The 15,116-nt window shown below is 37.2% G+C and overlaps 1 protein-coding gene and 1 long non-coding RNA gene across 5 annotated transcripts in view; one reads left to right on the plus strand and one right to left on the minus strand.

Annotated features, from left to right (window-relative positions):
- LOC106095086 (heparan sulfate 2-O-sulfotransferase pipe-like) overlaps positions 1–15,116 on the minus strand; it is a 507,727-nt gene that overhangs the window by 396,005 nt on the left and 96,606 nt on the right. The window lies entirely within an intron of this gene.
- LOC106088552 (uncharacterized) lies at positions 2,415–14,619 on the plus strand. The gene is made up of 2 exons (XR_001221470.2): positions 2,415–3,701; positions 13,637–14,619. It is a non-coding gene; the product is annotated as an uncharacterized LOC106088552 (long non-coding RNA).

Here is a 15,116-nt window from a genome sequence, read left to right on the forward strand (position 1 = left end):
TAAAAATATTTGATTATAATTCCAATGAATAATTTTGTGCAAATATTTTTACACAAAATGAACGAGGGGTTTGTGGTAAAAACTAGAACTGGAAACAACAGGGAAAGATGTCAGTATAAATAGATACATTTTAGAGCAGATGACGATTTCGCGCATATATCGTATATCTAGAATAGGGTTAAACTAGCGTTAAACCCGCTGGTGAAAAATAAGATAACATCTACCAATAGATTACCAGCAGAATAACTTAAGACCTAATGCGACAAGCTGATAAGACAAATGAACTAGCTTGTTTGTACAATATGGCTCCAATAACGAATGTCAGATGATCGGAACTTCAGCAAGCTATTTCTTGTGCAGAGAGTACTGCGAAAGAGGTCTTCTCATCATATACAAAATACTATCGCCCTAACGTGTGAGAGAGTGAGATGTTAAGGAAATGACATAATTGGACCAGGCGCCATAGGTGTTGGAAAATTAAGCAACGGCTACATATTCATGTTAGTTCTTATCATTCCTTATCGTGGAACAACCAAAAACAAACCTCTCATACAATTTTTTAAAGATTGGAACTAACTTATACAGGAACAATAGATATATAGGATGAAGAATATTTATAAAGGGGTTTCCAAGAGGGACTTAACAGCTTTGAATTTAACTTGTGAATGCACTCCTTTAATCATCGAACTGTCATTGACAATTTATTCAGTTAACTCAACATTATTATCATGGCAAATTTCAAGAGCGAACAACGTCGGAAAATAATAAAAATTGACTAACTAAAATCGAAGTCTGTGGCAGCTACTTTAAGAACGTTAACTCCAACTTTGCGGAAACTCATTTCTGGTTTAATGGGTTCGTCAATAATCAAAATATGCGTTATTGGTCCGGTGAAAATCCAAACTTCTTCATCGACGATGCCAATGACGTCGTTACTGTAAATGGACAACGCTGCCGTACCATGCTCACTGATCATTTTTGGCCTGAATTGGAAGATATGGACCTGGACGACGGTGCGCAAGCCACGCAGCACACGTTACAATCGATTTATTGAAGAGTACATTTATCCCGCGCAGAAATTGTCCGTAGCGCAGAAATTAGCATATCCGCCTATGACGCTAAACGCCTGGGTTGGAATCCTGGCGAGACCATCAGAAAAAAATTTTACAGCGGTGGTTATCCCCTCCTAATGCTGGCGACATTTGTGACCTACTTTGCCATTTAGAAACTTCTCCCTAAATAGGTTTTGCTCTGCGGCACGCCGTTTGGGCTCGGCTATAAAGAGGACTTTTGTGCGACTTCTCTAAATTTACGACTTTTTGTCAAATTGTGCCACAAGGCAACGATGCACAATTTGCTAAATCGCAAAATTTTGAAAATAATTCTAGAACTTTTGAATGGATAGAGATATGTACACGAAACTTAGCATAGTTAGTGGTGAGGAGGAAATTTGGGAATCCTAGTGGTTTCAGAGACTCTGATTTATGGTTTATGAGTTATTGGCCTTACCAGAATTTTTTTTTTTTGAAACTTTTAGTGAAAGTATCTTCGGTATTTTTTAAATTGTGTATAAAAAATTTTGATACAGTTGGAAAGGTTACAAAATTCTACGGGTATTTAAAGAAACCCTGGTGCAGATAATTCCTACCAAAAAATCAAAATTTTGCATTCTTTTCCAAAATAAGTATCATTCATTACTCCTTTTTCTTCTAGTAGGCGTTATTTTCTTTTATACATCTTAAAGAGGTCTAAATGTAGATTCCATTAATGCTGTTTCATTCTAATTCATATAATACTAGCTGAACCTCTCCGCTGCGTCTTCCTTTACTTTATATGGAATGAAATTATCCTTTGAATATTTATTTTCAACAATTAAAGAGTTTTTAGTGAAATTACCATGCTACGTAAATAGTATACATATGTATATCGCTTGACTAACAGTATAACAATAGTGATGCATTTATCTGAATCCCATAAGATCTTTATTGGTCTATGAATTCGCTCGGAGGGTTTAGGGTCATTAACGTTAGGATGTTAGATATACTCCATTCTTAAAAGTCTTTATTTCAGACCGATATTGTCATGATGTCCGATTTAGGGGTGTTTTCGGGGGTGAGGTGGTCTCCTTGACATTTGGCCCTGAAAAAATATCAGTATCGTGCTCTTTTCTCAAATACCATTTATTTTAACCCCATATTGCCATTGGCCTTAAAATTGGATATCAAATTCGTTTTCTAATCTCAAATACCTTCCATTTAAACCCCTTATTGCAAAAGACAACATATATGTCCAGTTTGGAGTATGGGCTTTATAATGCAACAACTTAATAATTTTTAATGTACAAGTATGCTGTGAATTTGTAAATTCACCATTTTTTGTTCTGGAAAATTTTTCTGTATAATTTTTTCATTCTCTCTATTTGCCCTTGTACAATAAAAACGTGTTTATAATTTTTATTTTAAAAATCTGTGTGTGGCTTTTTCTAGAAATTCGTCAACAAAGCTTATGGGCCCAGGAAGCGAAAAATTAAAAAAAATAGCTGTGCCGTGAATAAATTACAAATTAAACGGGTTGTGTAACGCAAACTAAAATAAATGTCACTGTCAAAATGTCACCAATATTTCAAATGGAAAAATTGTAGATAATACAAGAAATATTATTATCTAGGAAAGCAAATCGTGTATTGGATGAAGATATGAGTGAACCAAAACAAGCAGTTGAAGAAACTGAAGCCCTAATAGAGGTATCTGCTCCAGATGAAGATTTGAATTTCAATGTATTGCGATCTGGAAGGCAAATTAGGAACAATCTCATAAAAACTGACATTAAAGACGATCAAAAAACTGTGGACGAAGCATTGTCAAGAAATGATCACGATATGTGGATTCAATCGATGACAGCCGAATACTAGTCCTTAGTCGATAAATGAACGTGGAAAGTGGTGGATAGTAAATGGAGTACCTATTGTAAAGTGTAAGTGGGTGTTCACAAAGAAACACGATAAGAATGGAAACGTAGAGCGTTACAAATCAAGATTGGTCGCGAAAGGTTGTAGTCAGAAAAATGGTAAGGAGAAATACTCCAACGGGGCCTTTACAACTTTCTCAAAAGAATATGATTTTGGAATTGTTAAAAGAAAATGAAATGGAAAACGTCAGAAAGGTTGCTACTCCATTAGATCCTGGTCAAAAGTTTAATAAATGTACAAATAGCTGTGTTAATTGTAAGAAAGAAATCCTATCAGTCTCTAATTGGTTCCTTAATGTATATTGGATTATGTGCAAGACCGGATATCCTACATGTTGTCACGAAATTATCTCAATTTATTATTAACGATCCGCATTCTGAACATGTGAGTGGAGCTCATCATGTGATATCTAAATGCAACCATAAACCAAAGATTTGAGTATAACTGCACTGGCAAACCATTATAGGGATTTGTAGATGCAGACTGGACAGGTAGCTCAGATGAGAGAGAAAATCATTCACTGGTTTTATATTTATATTGGCTGGAGCTGCTGTGATGTTTGAAATAAAAAATAACCAACTGTGGCGTTAAGTAGCACCGAAGCCGAATATATGGCTTTATCTGCAGCGACTAAGGAGATCATTTATATTCGAAATTTGCTGACTAAAATTGGTTTTGGAAGACTTGTGAGAAATGCAACACCATTGTATGGAGACAACATTGAATTCCAACTGTAAGTTAAAAACCCGATGTATCACTCAAGAAGCAAGCATATTTGTGATTTGACCCTAAAAATAAAGGGTGATTTTTTTGAGGTTAGGATTTTCATGCATTAGTATTTGACAGATCACGTGGGATTTCAGACATGGTGTCAAAGAGAAAGATGCTCAGTATGCTTTGACATTTCATCATGAATAGACTGACTAACGAGCAACGCTTGCAAATCATTGAATTTTATTACCAAAATCAGTGTTCGGTTCGAAATGTGTTCATTCACCGTAACGTTGCGTCCAACAGCATCTTTGAAAAAATACGGTCCAATGATTCCACCAGCGTACAAACCACACCAAACAGTGCATTTTTCGGGATGCATGGGCAGTTCTTGAACGGCTTCTGGTTGCTCTTCACTCCAAATGCGGCAATTTTGCTTATTTACGTAGCCATTCAACCAGAAATGAGCCTCATCGCTGAACAAAATTTGTCGATAAAAAAGCGTATTTTCTGCCAACTTTTCTAGGGCCCATTCACTGAAAATGATTTGCAAGCGTTGCTCGTTAGTAAGTCTATTCATGATGAAATGTCAAAGCATACTGAGCATCTTTCTCTTTGACACCATGTCTGAAATCCCACGTGATCTGTCAAATACTAATGCATGAAAATCCTAACCTCAAAAAAATCACCCTTTATATATCAGACTCATGTTCTACTCTAAAATGCGTCTTATTACAGTCCTATATTGCAATGGTCAGCAAATATTTCATATATGGGTGTTGTGGCCCCATAGGCATTTTTCCCCGAATATTTATACCAAATTCGTGCTTTACTCACAAAGACTGGGGGTGTTTTTGGAAGGGGCGGACCTCCAAACACTTGGCCCTACATTTGGATATCAGAATTGTATTCTTCCCTCAAATATCTTTTGTTTAAACCCCATATTGCCATGGGCAGTAAATAAGCACTAAATACCTTTCATTTGAGACCAATATTGTCGTTATTGGTTTAAATATATATTTGGTAGGTTTTGGGGGTGGGGCGGCCCCCCTAGGTACCCTATCCGAAATTTGGATACCAAATTTTTATTTTTAGTTTACTTTATGAGAGCACACAAAATTTCGCTTAAATCGCACCGCCCATCACCGAGATCTGGCGTTTCTGATTAGGGAGGGTAGCCCCCCCCCCCCCCCCTTTAGACATCAAAAAATGTAGCACTCTATTTTCACCACGGGATGCACCATCAGTGAAAATTTCATACAAATCGGTTCGGCCGTTTTTGAGTCTATAAGGAACACCGCTGAGCCTTCTCCCATTCTCTTATTTTATCTGAGCCTTATACTGGCACGGACAGTAAAATCGTGTTCGGGGGTACTGGTACGGCCTTTCAGATATTTTGTCCCAATGTGCATATCATATTGGTGCTCTACTCCCAAATACCTTTCATTTGAGCCTTATATTGCTATGGTCTGTAAATCTGATATATGACGGTTTACCGTCATACATTAGATTCGTTCTCCAGTCTCTCTAGTCTTTGGGGGTGGCACGATCGTCTGAGTATCCCACCCTAAATAAAGTTACAAAATTGCTGTTTTTGAGTTTTTTGAGTTATTATAAACATCATTTAAATTGCCCTACTCATCTCCGAGATCTGAACTTTTTGAAAATAAGGAAGGGGGGAGTCGCCCATTATAGTTTGGGTAGCCAAACCCTTTGCCCCGAAAGTGGATATAAGATTCATTCTCTCCTCCCAAAAAAACCCAAGAGACAATTTATTTCAGTCCTCTATTGTAGCGATATACATGTACTGCTGAATGGCACGACAGCTGGACGTGACCCAGATTATTGAATCTGTATATTAACATTAGATTCGAACCTACTAACATAGACGTTTCTTTTAATTCACATATTAGCCCGCTCGATCTACATGTCCATAGCTCGAACTACATGTTCCATCCCCAGATTCGTGGTCAATTCCTAAGGACTTTTCATTTGATACCCATTTTTGTGACGTTGGACATTCATGCCCGCTTAAGGAGGAATCCCCGTAGACACCTTGGACCAAAAACTTATAATATATGTGAACTCAACTTCCAAACACCTTTCATTTAATATCCATATTTTCCCAGTTGGTAAATATGTCCCATTGAGGGGTTTTTGTGGGGTGGGGGCTGCCTCAGACACCAAGGAATACGATTTTAAATAAGTTTTTTACTATACTTTTAAATACCTTTCATATGATATCGCAATCGCAAAATATGTCCTACTGGGGGGTGTCGAGCCCCTTAGGCATCAAGAAATACATTTTTATGTCAGATTTGTATTCTTCTTTCAAATATTTTTCGTTTGATATCCATGTAGTCCTAATTGGTAAATATGCCCCGAGGGGGGTTTTGGGGGATGGGGAGGCCCCTCAGACACCAACGAATAAATTTTTATGTTAGATTTGTACTCTTCTTATAAAAAACTTCCATTTGATACCCATATTATCCAAAGCGGTGAAAGACTCCTGTTGGGGGTTTTTTTGAAGGTGGGGGATCCCCCCGAACACTTTGGGGGAAATTTGTGTACCAAGTTCGTACATTATTCTTAAATACCTTTCATTTGACACCCATATTGGCCCTGTCGGTAAACATGTCCGTCCGTGGGCATGTGGGTTTTGGGATGGGGCGTCCGCCCAGGTTATTTGACCCAAAAATTTTGTACCAATTTCGTTTTTTTGGGGTACCATAAGGTGGCATACAAAATTTCGCTTAAATCGGTGCATCCATCTCCGAGATCTGGCGTTTTTGAAAATTGGGGTATGGGGGAGGGTCCGCCCCCTCCCTGTGAAAATTTCATGAAAATTGGTTCAGCCGTTTTTGAGACTATACGGAACAGACAAATAAACTAACAAAAAATAAACAAACAATCAAACAGAGCGCAACAATTTCATTTTTATATAATAGACTAGCTGAACCTGGCACGCACTGCTGCACCCGATAATGGTATGTTGAAGAGGAGTAATCAAATTTGAGAATTCTGCTAATTTCAAATGCAATTTGAAAATGTACTCCAATTTTCCTGTGGATTTTTCTGCACTGAAATACCCCACATTGCAATGGTCAGTAATAGTCCTGTTTCTTGCTCTACTCCTTAAGACCTTTCATTTAAAATCCATATAGCCAGGATGGATTTTCTTGAGAGGGGTGTCCCACGAAATACTTAGTCTTACAATTGGATATCAGATTCGTTTTCTACTCTCAAATACCTTTAATTTGATTCTCATATTTAAGTAATTGGTCTATAAATCCGTTGGCGTGTTTTGGGAGTGGGCGGCCCCAGATTTTTATACAAAATTTTTGTTGTTAAGTTACGGTAAGTGTACAAGGGAGGTCGCCAACAGCAGTTTTTAAACCTATATGGATGTGGAACACACACACACTGGTGAAAAATGCATACTTTATGCCCCATAGCAGCTATATCGAAATATGTTCCGATTTGGACCAAATACTTATAAGTTCAAGTCATTGTTCAATTGTGTATAAAAAAATATTGGTTTTTTAAGTAGCTATACCTAAAAATAAACCGATCTGAACCATATACGACACGGATGTCGAAGAGCCCTACATTAGTCACTGTGTCAAATTTCAGTAAAATCGGATTATAAATGAGCCTTTTATGCGGATAGAACTTTAAACCGAGATATAGGTCTATATGGCAGATATATCCAAATCTGAGCCGTTCTGCGAAAAATTGAAGAAGAATGTCGAAGGGCCTAATACAACTCACTGTTCCAAATTTCGCCGAATTTGGACAATAAATGCGCCTTTTATGGCCCCAAAACCTTAAATCAAAAAATCGGTCTATAGCTATATCCAAATCTGAACCGATCTGAGTCAAATTGAAGAAGGATGTCGAAGGGCCCAACACAACTCACTGCCCCGAATTTCGGCGACATCGGACAACATCGTCGACATCGTCTTTTATGGTCCCAAAACCTCAAATCTAGATATCGGTCTATATGGCAGCTATATCCAAATCTGGACCGGTCTGGGCCAAATTGAAGAAGGATGACGAAGGGCCTAACACAACTCACTGTCCTAAATTTGAGCAAAATCGGATAATAAATGTGGCTTTTATTGGCCTAAGACCCAAAATCTGAGGATCGGTCTATATGGCAGCTATATCCAAATCTGGACCGATCTGAACTAAATTGACGAAGGATGTCGAAGGGGCTAACACAACTCACTGTCTCTAATTTCAGCAATATCGGATAATAACTGTGGCTTTTATTGGGCTAAGACCCTAAATCGGTGGATCGGTCTATATGGGGACTATATCAAGATATAGTCCGTTATAGCCCATCTTCGAACTTAACCTGCTTATGGACAAAAAATGAACCGGTGCAAAGTTTCAGCTCAATATCTCTATTTTTAAAGACATTAGTGTGATTTCAAGAGACAGACGGACGGATATGTCTAGATCGTCTTAGATTTTTACGCTGATCATGAATATATATACTTTATAGGGTCGGAAATGTATATGTCGATATGTTGCAAACGGAATGACAAAATGAATATACCCCCATCCTTCGGTGGTGGGTATAATAATTAAAAGAAGCATACATTGATGTTATGATTGATTTGTGTATTCTGCTAAATCAGGCAATAAAACCCCGTTTTGTGACTTTGCAAATTGCAAATTTGCCCGTGAACATTCTATTAAGAAACAGGGGCCAACTTCTCACATACCTGTGAGTGCTGTCCAATTCAAGTTTAAGCTCAGTGATGCGGGGCCTCCTTTTTATAGCCGAGTTCTCTCTTTGTGGACATGTTTTTAAAATGGCTGTCATACCAAATGGTATCGTAAATCACAAATTTCGCCAGCATATATTTGGCTGATAATTTCTTCTGATGTTCTAGACAGAATTCAAACCTAGGCGTTCAGCATCATCGGCGGACATCCTAATCTCTGCGCTACGGTGGCCATTTTATGGCATAAAGAACCTAAGTCTGAACCTTTTTGGGTTGGATGTTGGGAGGCTTAAAATAACTCACTAATAATTAATAAATAAAACTTTTATGGACTTCAGACACTTAATCGGCAGATTGGTCTATATGATAGCTGTATCCAAATATGGACCAATTTGGGTCGTTAAAGAATTTAACCTGCGTGCAGCAAAAAGTCGTATCTGTGTCAAATTTCAGCTCATTATCTCAATTTTTGAAGGCTGTAGCGTGTATATCATTGCTTTTAACGATGTGTTACTGTTTTTATACCCACCGCCATAGGATAGGGGCATACTAATCGAGTCATTCTGTTTATAACACCTCGAAATATTAATCTACGACCTGATAAAAAATATATTTTCTTGATCGCCATATTGGTTTCGATTTGAATATAGTTTCCATATAAAGTGGTCCTTCGACTTGACTTCTTGAGCTCCTAGAATCTACAATTACTACCAATTGGACTGAAATTTTGCACATGGTGTTCCGTTACGACTTCCAACAATCGTGGTCTGAATCGGTGTATAGCCTGAAATAGCTCCCAAATAAATCGATCTCCCGATTAGACTCTTGAGCCCCTAAAATGCGCAGTTGTTATCCGATTGATCAGATATTTTGTACGTAGAATTCTGTTATGACTTCCAACAATCGTGACAAGTATGGTCCAAATCGGTGTATAACCTGAAATAGCTCCTATATAAACCGATTTCCCAATTTGACATCTCAAGCCCCTGTAAGCCTCAGTCTTTATCCGATGCGTTCCGAATTTAAGCCTAGTATCGACTTCATTTACAGCAAAAATGCCCATTAAATTATAGCGAAAACGGACACTCTTTTTTGTCATAACACAAACAAAAGTCGTACCACAACACACAATAAAGACTTCTTCCATATTGTAGAGTTCATTCGGTCCATTTCGTGAGCATTTAATTACATTTGCAATTAAAATTGTGCGAAATTTATCCTGATGCAGCGACGATCGCTGCTGATTTGCCCACTTGTACGGAATGTGTTCGCATTTTCTTCGTCACCAATTTTTTATAGTGCATTTTGACAGTTGTTCATGTGAAAAGTCGACGTCAGTACTAGACTTTAGCGCGCTTTTACTAGTTACACAATAAATTGTTGATTTATATGAAAGAGGCCAAAAATATGTGGATTACGTCGCCTCTAACACAGCCAACGGTGCTTATTTAATACTAGCTGGACAGGGCCCGCTCCGCTGCGCCTTCTTTAACTCTCTAATACCTTTGTAGACTGAGGACACTTCGCCTGAATGTGGATATCGAATTCGTGCTACTGTAGCCTATGTTAGCCTATGACGCTGAACGCCTGCGATCGAATCCTAGCGAGAACTTCAGAAAAAATTTAAAGCGGTGGTTATCCCCTCTTAATGCTGACGTCATTTGCGAGGTACTTTGCCATGCATGATCATTTAAAAAATTCTCCCCAAAGAGGTGTCGCACTGCGGCAAGCCGTTCGGACTCGCCTATAAAAAGGTCCCTTATCGTTGATAAACTCAACTTGAATCGAAAAGCACTCGTTGATGTGTGAGAAGTTTGCCCCTGCTCGGTTCCTGGGTACATTTTTACTTTACTTCCAAATGCCTTTCTAATGAGTCCCATTTTACCGTATTTATAAATATTTCGGGTTTAGGTTAATTTCAGAGGTGGAGTGGCCACCTAGACACTTGGCCCTTAAAGTAGATGTAAGATTCGTGCTCTACTTTCAAAACATTTTATATGAGCCCCATACTGGCATGATCAGTAAATAAGTTCTATCAATATCCCGAAAATCGATCAATTTACATCCTAAATAGCTTTTATATAATTGAGAGGCATTTTGGGGTGCGGCGGCTCCCCAAATAAATGGCTCTTCGATTGGATATCAGATTTGTTTTTTTCTCTCAACCACCTTTCGTTTGAGCTCTAAATTGTCGTGACTGGACTCGCGGGTTTTGGACGGCCCCCGAGGCATCCGACCCCAACAATAGAAACCATGTTTTGTTTTGACTGTGAGAGTGGAAAAAAAATTTTTCAACTAATCGCATTACCAATCTCCGAGATATTGCGTTTTGAAAATTAGGGCAATGAGATGTGCTTTTTAGGGAAGGAATGTCACCTCGGACATATCGAATCAAATATAGATAACAAAATTCGAGCTCAACTCGCAAATCTCTTTAATTTGAGTACCATATTGCCTTGGTCGGCAAATATGAACCGTTTGGAGTGTGTGTTGTGGGGCTGGACGGCCACTATGACCAGAAAATAGATATCAAATTCGTCATTTTCTCCCAAATACCGTTGATTTGAACTCCATATTGCCAAAATTGGAAATGAAGTTCAGTTTAAGGGGTGCTTAGGCCGTGCCCCCAAACACTTGGCTCCAAAATTGAATATACAATTAGTTTTCTACTCTCAAATACCTTTCATTTGAGTCCCATATTGTCAAAATGGGTCAATCAACCTATTTAACTTATTTTTGGAAGGAAAAGTGTCACCTAAACTTGAACGCAAATTTAAATGTCATATTCGTAATCTACACCCAAATATCTTTCATTTGAGTCTCATATAGTATGATATAGCTCCCATATAAACCGATCTCCTGATTTGACTTCTTGGGCCCTTACAAGCCGCAAATTTTGTCCAAATTATGCATGTGATGTTCTGTTACGACTTCCAACAACTGTGCCACATATAGCCAAAATCAGTCTTTAACCTGATGTAACTTCCATGTAAACCGGTCTCTCGATCATCCTTGTTCGGTTCCTAGTAGCTTTAATTTTTGCTGGTTTGACAGAAGTTTGGTATGTGGAATAACATTTTTCCCTACAACTAAATTCATTTTGTATAAACTTTTAGGAGAATCCATGGTGGTGGGTTCCCAAGATTCGACCCGGCCGAACTTAGCACTTTTTAAACTAATAATTTTATTTTCTGCGGTAGGGAACTTGTAGAAAGTGTGACCCACGTTTCGGATGACTTAATACTTGTTATTTTTCTTGGATGATGGCTATTATAACTGTGCAGTCATTCTGCCTGTGGGGGAAAGAAATTTTCTTGTTTGGAGTTTTTTTTTCTCAGTTTTGTTTGACTGAGCCCAGGCCAAGCGATGATGTGTTTTCACTGCAAAGGTGTTAAGTAGTTGCAAAAACTAGACTGGGCTTTCACCTTCAAGCTACACAGCAAGAAATGCCAATACATCATTCGTTGTCGTCGAAACAATCATCATCGCCGGCATAATGATGACGCTAAACTTGGCGATGATGTTTTGGTGGGTATTTCATTTTAATTCCAAAATAAAATGCAAATGATTAATGTGGGAGTTTTGAAGACAGTAAAACCATGACACTGGGACACTGGGAAGGTAGTGCAAAGAGAAAATAACAAATGAATTAGTTGAGTTTTGGGGTCCGTAGATTATCATTTAAATAATTAACACATTACAATGGGCTAAATTAAGTTATACAACTAATTTACCGCCATGGCCCGGTTGTCCAAAAGCTCCGCCTATAATTAAAGTAGCCATTGTTCAAAATTTAATGTAAAATGATTCTGATTTTTGTATACCCTCCACCATAGAATGGGGTAATACTAATTTCGTCATTCTGTTTGTAACACCTCGAAATATTCGTCTGAGACCCCATAAAGTATATATATTCTTGATCGTCATGTCATTTTAAGTCGATCTAGCCATGTCCGTCCGTCTGTCTGTCGAAAGCACGCTAAGTTTCGAATTAGTAAAGCTAGCCACTTGAAATTTTGCACAAATCCTTTTTATTAGTGTAGGTCGGTTGGAATTGTAAATGTGACAAATCGGTCCATGTTTTGATATAGCTGCCACATGAACCGATCTTGTGTCTTGAGTTCTTGAGCCTCTAGAAGGCGCAATTCTTATCCGATTGGAATGAAATTTTGCAAGACGTGTTTCGCTATGACTTCCAACAACTGTGCCGATTTGGCAGATATTTTGTACAACGGTTCTCTCATGACCTTCAACATACGTGTTGTTAATATGGTCTGAATCGATCAATAGCTTGATAGCATAACAGTTCTTATTCAATATTCTTTGTTTGCCAAAAAATTGATACCGCGCGTAGAACTCGATCCATGGTGGAGGGTATATAAGATTCGGCCCGGCCGAACTTAGCACGCTCTTACTTCTTATTGTCTGTGATTGTCTCAAAAAGCAGTAAGTGAATGTCAAGCGCCCCGGTAGCTGAGATAGTTTGGACTAGCAGTAAGGAGGTTGTGGGGTCGATTCCCATCAACGGCTTTCTTTCTTTCACTAAAAACTAAACTAAACTACTATTTATAAAACTGCCAATATAACATAACTTATGTGAATGTTTGTTAGACCTCCATGGCGGTTAAAGAAGATATATTTTGTAAATAAATCTTTAATGAACCCAAAATTATGGCCAACGCCAACCACCGTTTGTGGTTTAGACATCTTGGCAACCTTTACAACCATTCACGTTATTTGTTGCTTGGCATTGTGTTACTTAATTTTCCACACATTCCGTATTTTCGATCTGCCTCTGATTGTTTTTTCTTTGATATTAACTTTGAACATCGCTAATTTTCAACTTTCTGTTATTGACGTTCAATTAATTACAATTAAATTATGTTGTATTTAAGCTTCTGTGAACATATTTTTTTCTGAGATTCTTTGTGCGTTTTTACTCAAAGTTTTAGTTAAACTGCATTTAATTTTGAAGTCATTTTATGTAAAGGTTTTTTTTCCCCCGTTAAATGATGGCTGATATAATTGTGATTTAATTAAACGATATTTTTTCATTGGAAATTATCCACAAAAATATCAGAACATAAAAGTCGGTAATGTGAGCGATTTGTTTTCATAGAGGTTTTACAGGCAGTCTATGTGTTTGTTTAAATATTTTATTGAAGTTGTGTTGATGCAATTATTAAAATAACGTTATAATTGTTTGTTTTTTTTTTTTAAGGAATAGTGTTTTGCCGACCTTGTGGCCTATAAACTGAAAAATCGTTTTAAATAATGAAATATAATTGACAGAATTCATTGGCTTTAATAGTTTACGGAGTGAAGGAATCGAAAGCTTAGTCGAGCTGACTTTGAATACTCAACATTATGGATTTATGTAAAAGTTTATACAAAGTAGCTACTATTTCACATGTTTTCATCGGCCTATATTTGTAAAGGGTACGGATTTAGACGACATAAGCGTTCTTCACATGCCAAATATTACCGTAATTACGAGCCTACATCAATCAAGGGACATAGATGGCAGCATTCGATGTTCTTAAAATATTAATAATCAGCAAAATTGATTATCTAGGGCCTCACTTCAAAGTCAAATTGGAGAATTGGTTGATATGGACCTTTTTGCACAAAAATCGTTTCAATGGGAGCAGTAGCTACTTATGAAAATAAGTAACAATTAGTTTTGCTTAAAGAAAACGTAATAGCACAAAATTTCATCCAAATCGTTTAATAATTGTGGGCTCTAAAGGCCCAATAAGTCAAATAAGGAGGTTGGTTTATTTGGCAGCTATATCGAAGCATAGACCGATTTGGCCCATTTACAATCCCAACCAACATGCAGTAATGAGAAGTATTTGTGCAAAAAAAGCAGACAAAATGACAAATAAATGGTTTAACAGCGAATAACGGGATCTAAAGCGTGAAAAAATTCTGAAATGCCAAAAAGTCGAAAAGTCCGAAAAGATTCATCAATCGCCGGAGTATTTATAAACATGCGAGAAATAAGTAAAACATCAAACTACAAATGGAAAAAAGTAAATATATTAACAACAAGATTAGAAGTGCAATCGACTAAAAATAAATGTGAAGAAATATTAAAGATTCGGTAATGAAAGAAACACAAGCTGTGATAAAATCTGTGATATTTAATAAAGTATAGTATGTGGAAAATAAACCCATTGCAAACGAAATTAATAATTATTTTATAGATAGTATTAAATCAATACGTAATAATATGGAAAATGTACAATATTTAAACCAGTTACTGCAAATTCCAATTCAGTGCAATAAATTCCCAAGAAATATTCAATATATGTAAGAGTAAGAAATCGAAACCTGATTTTCATAAAGTTAATATTAAAATGGTAATAGATACGTGAGAAAAACTGGCAATTTTTTATTATGGTGATACCAATACAAAAATAATTGAGAAGGTGGAACAGCAGCTAGAAGAAAAACAAAAATATGGATGAAAACGGTTTGTTTTCAAAACATCAACAATCATGTGAAACAGCAGTGAACTTTGAAGTTAATCGATGAAAAATATTGAAAATATAGAAAAATTATGGCAATTTTCTTAGATTTAAAAAAAAAAAAAACATTCGAAACGATACATAGGCATATATTGCTGCAAGTCCATGGAAGCCGGTTGTACGTACCGGATCGACCTAGCATATATTGCTGCAATCCCATGACATCCG

The sequence above is a fragment of the Stomoxys calcitrans genome, chromosome 1 (genome assembly GCF_963082655.1).
Source record: "Stomoxys calcitrans chromosome 1, idStoCalc2.1, whole genome shotgun sequence".
Taxonomy (NCBI): Eukaryota; Metazoa; Arthropoda; class Insecta; order Diptera; family Muscidae; genus Stomoxys; species Stomoxys calcitrans.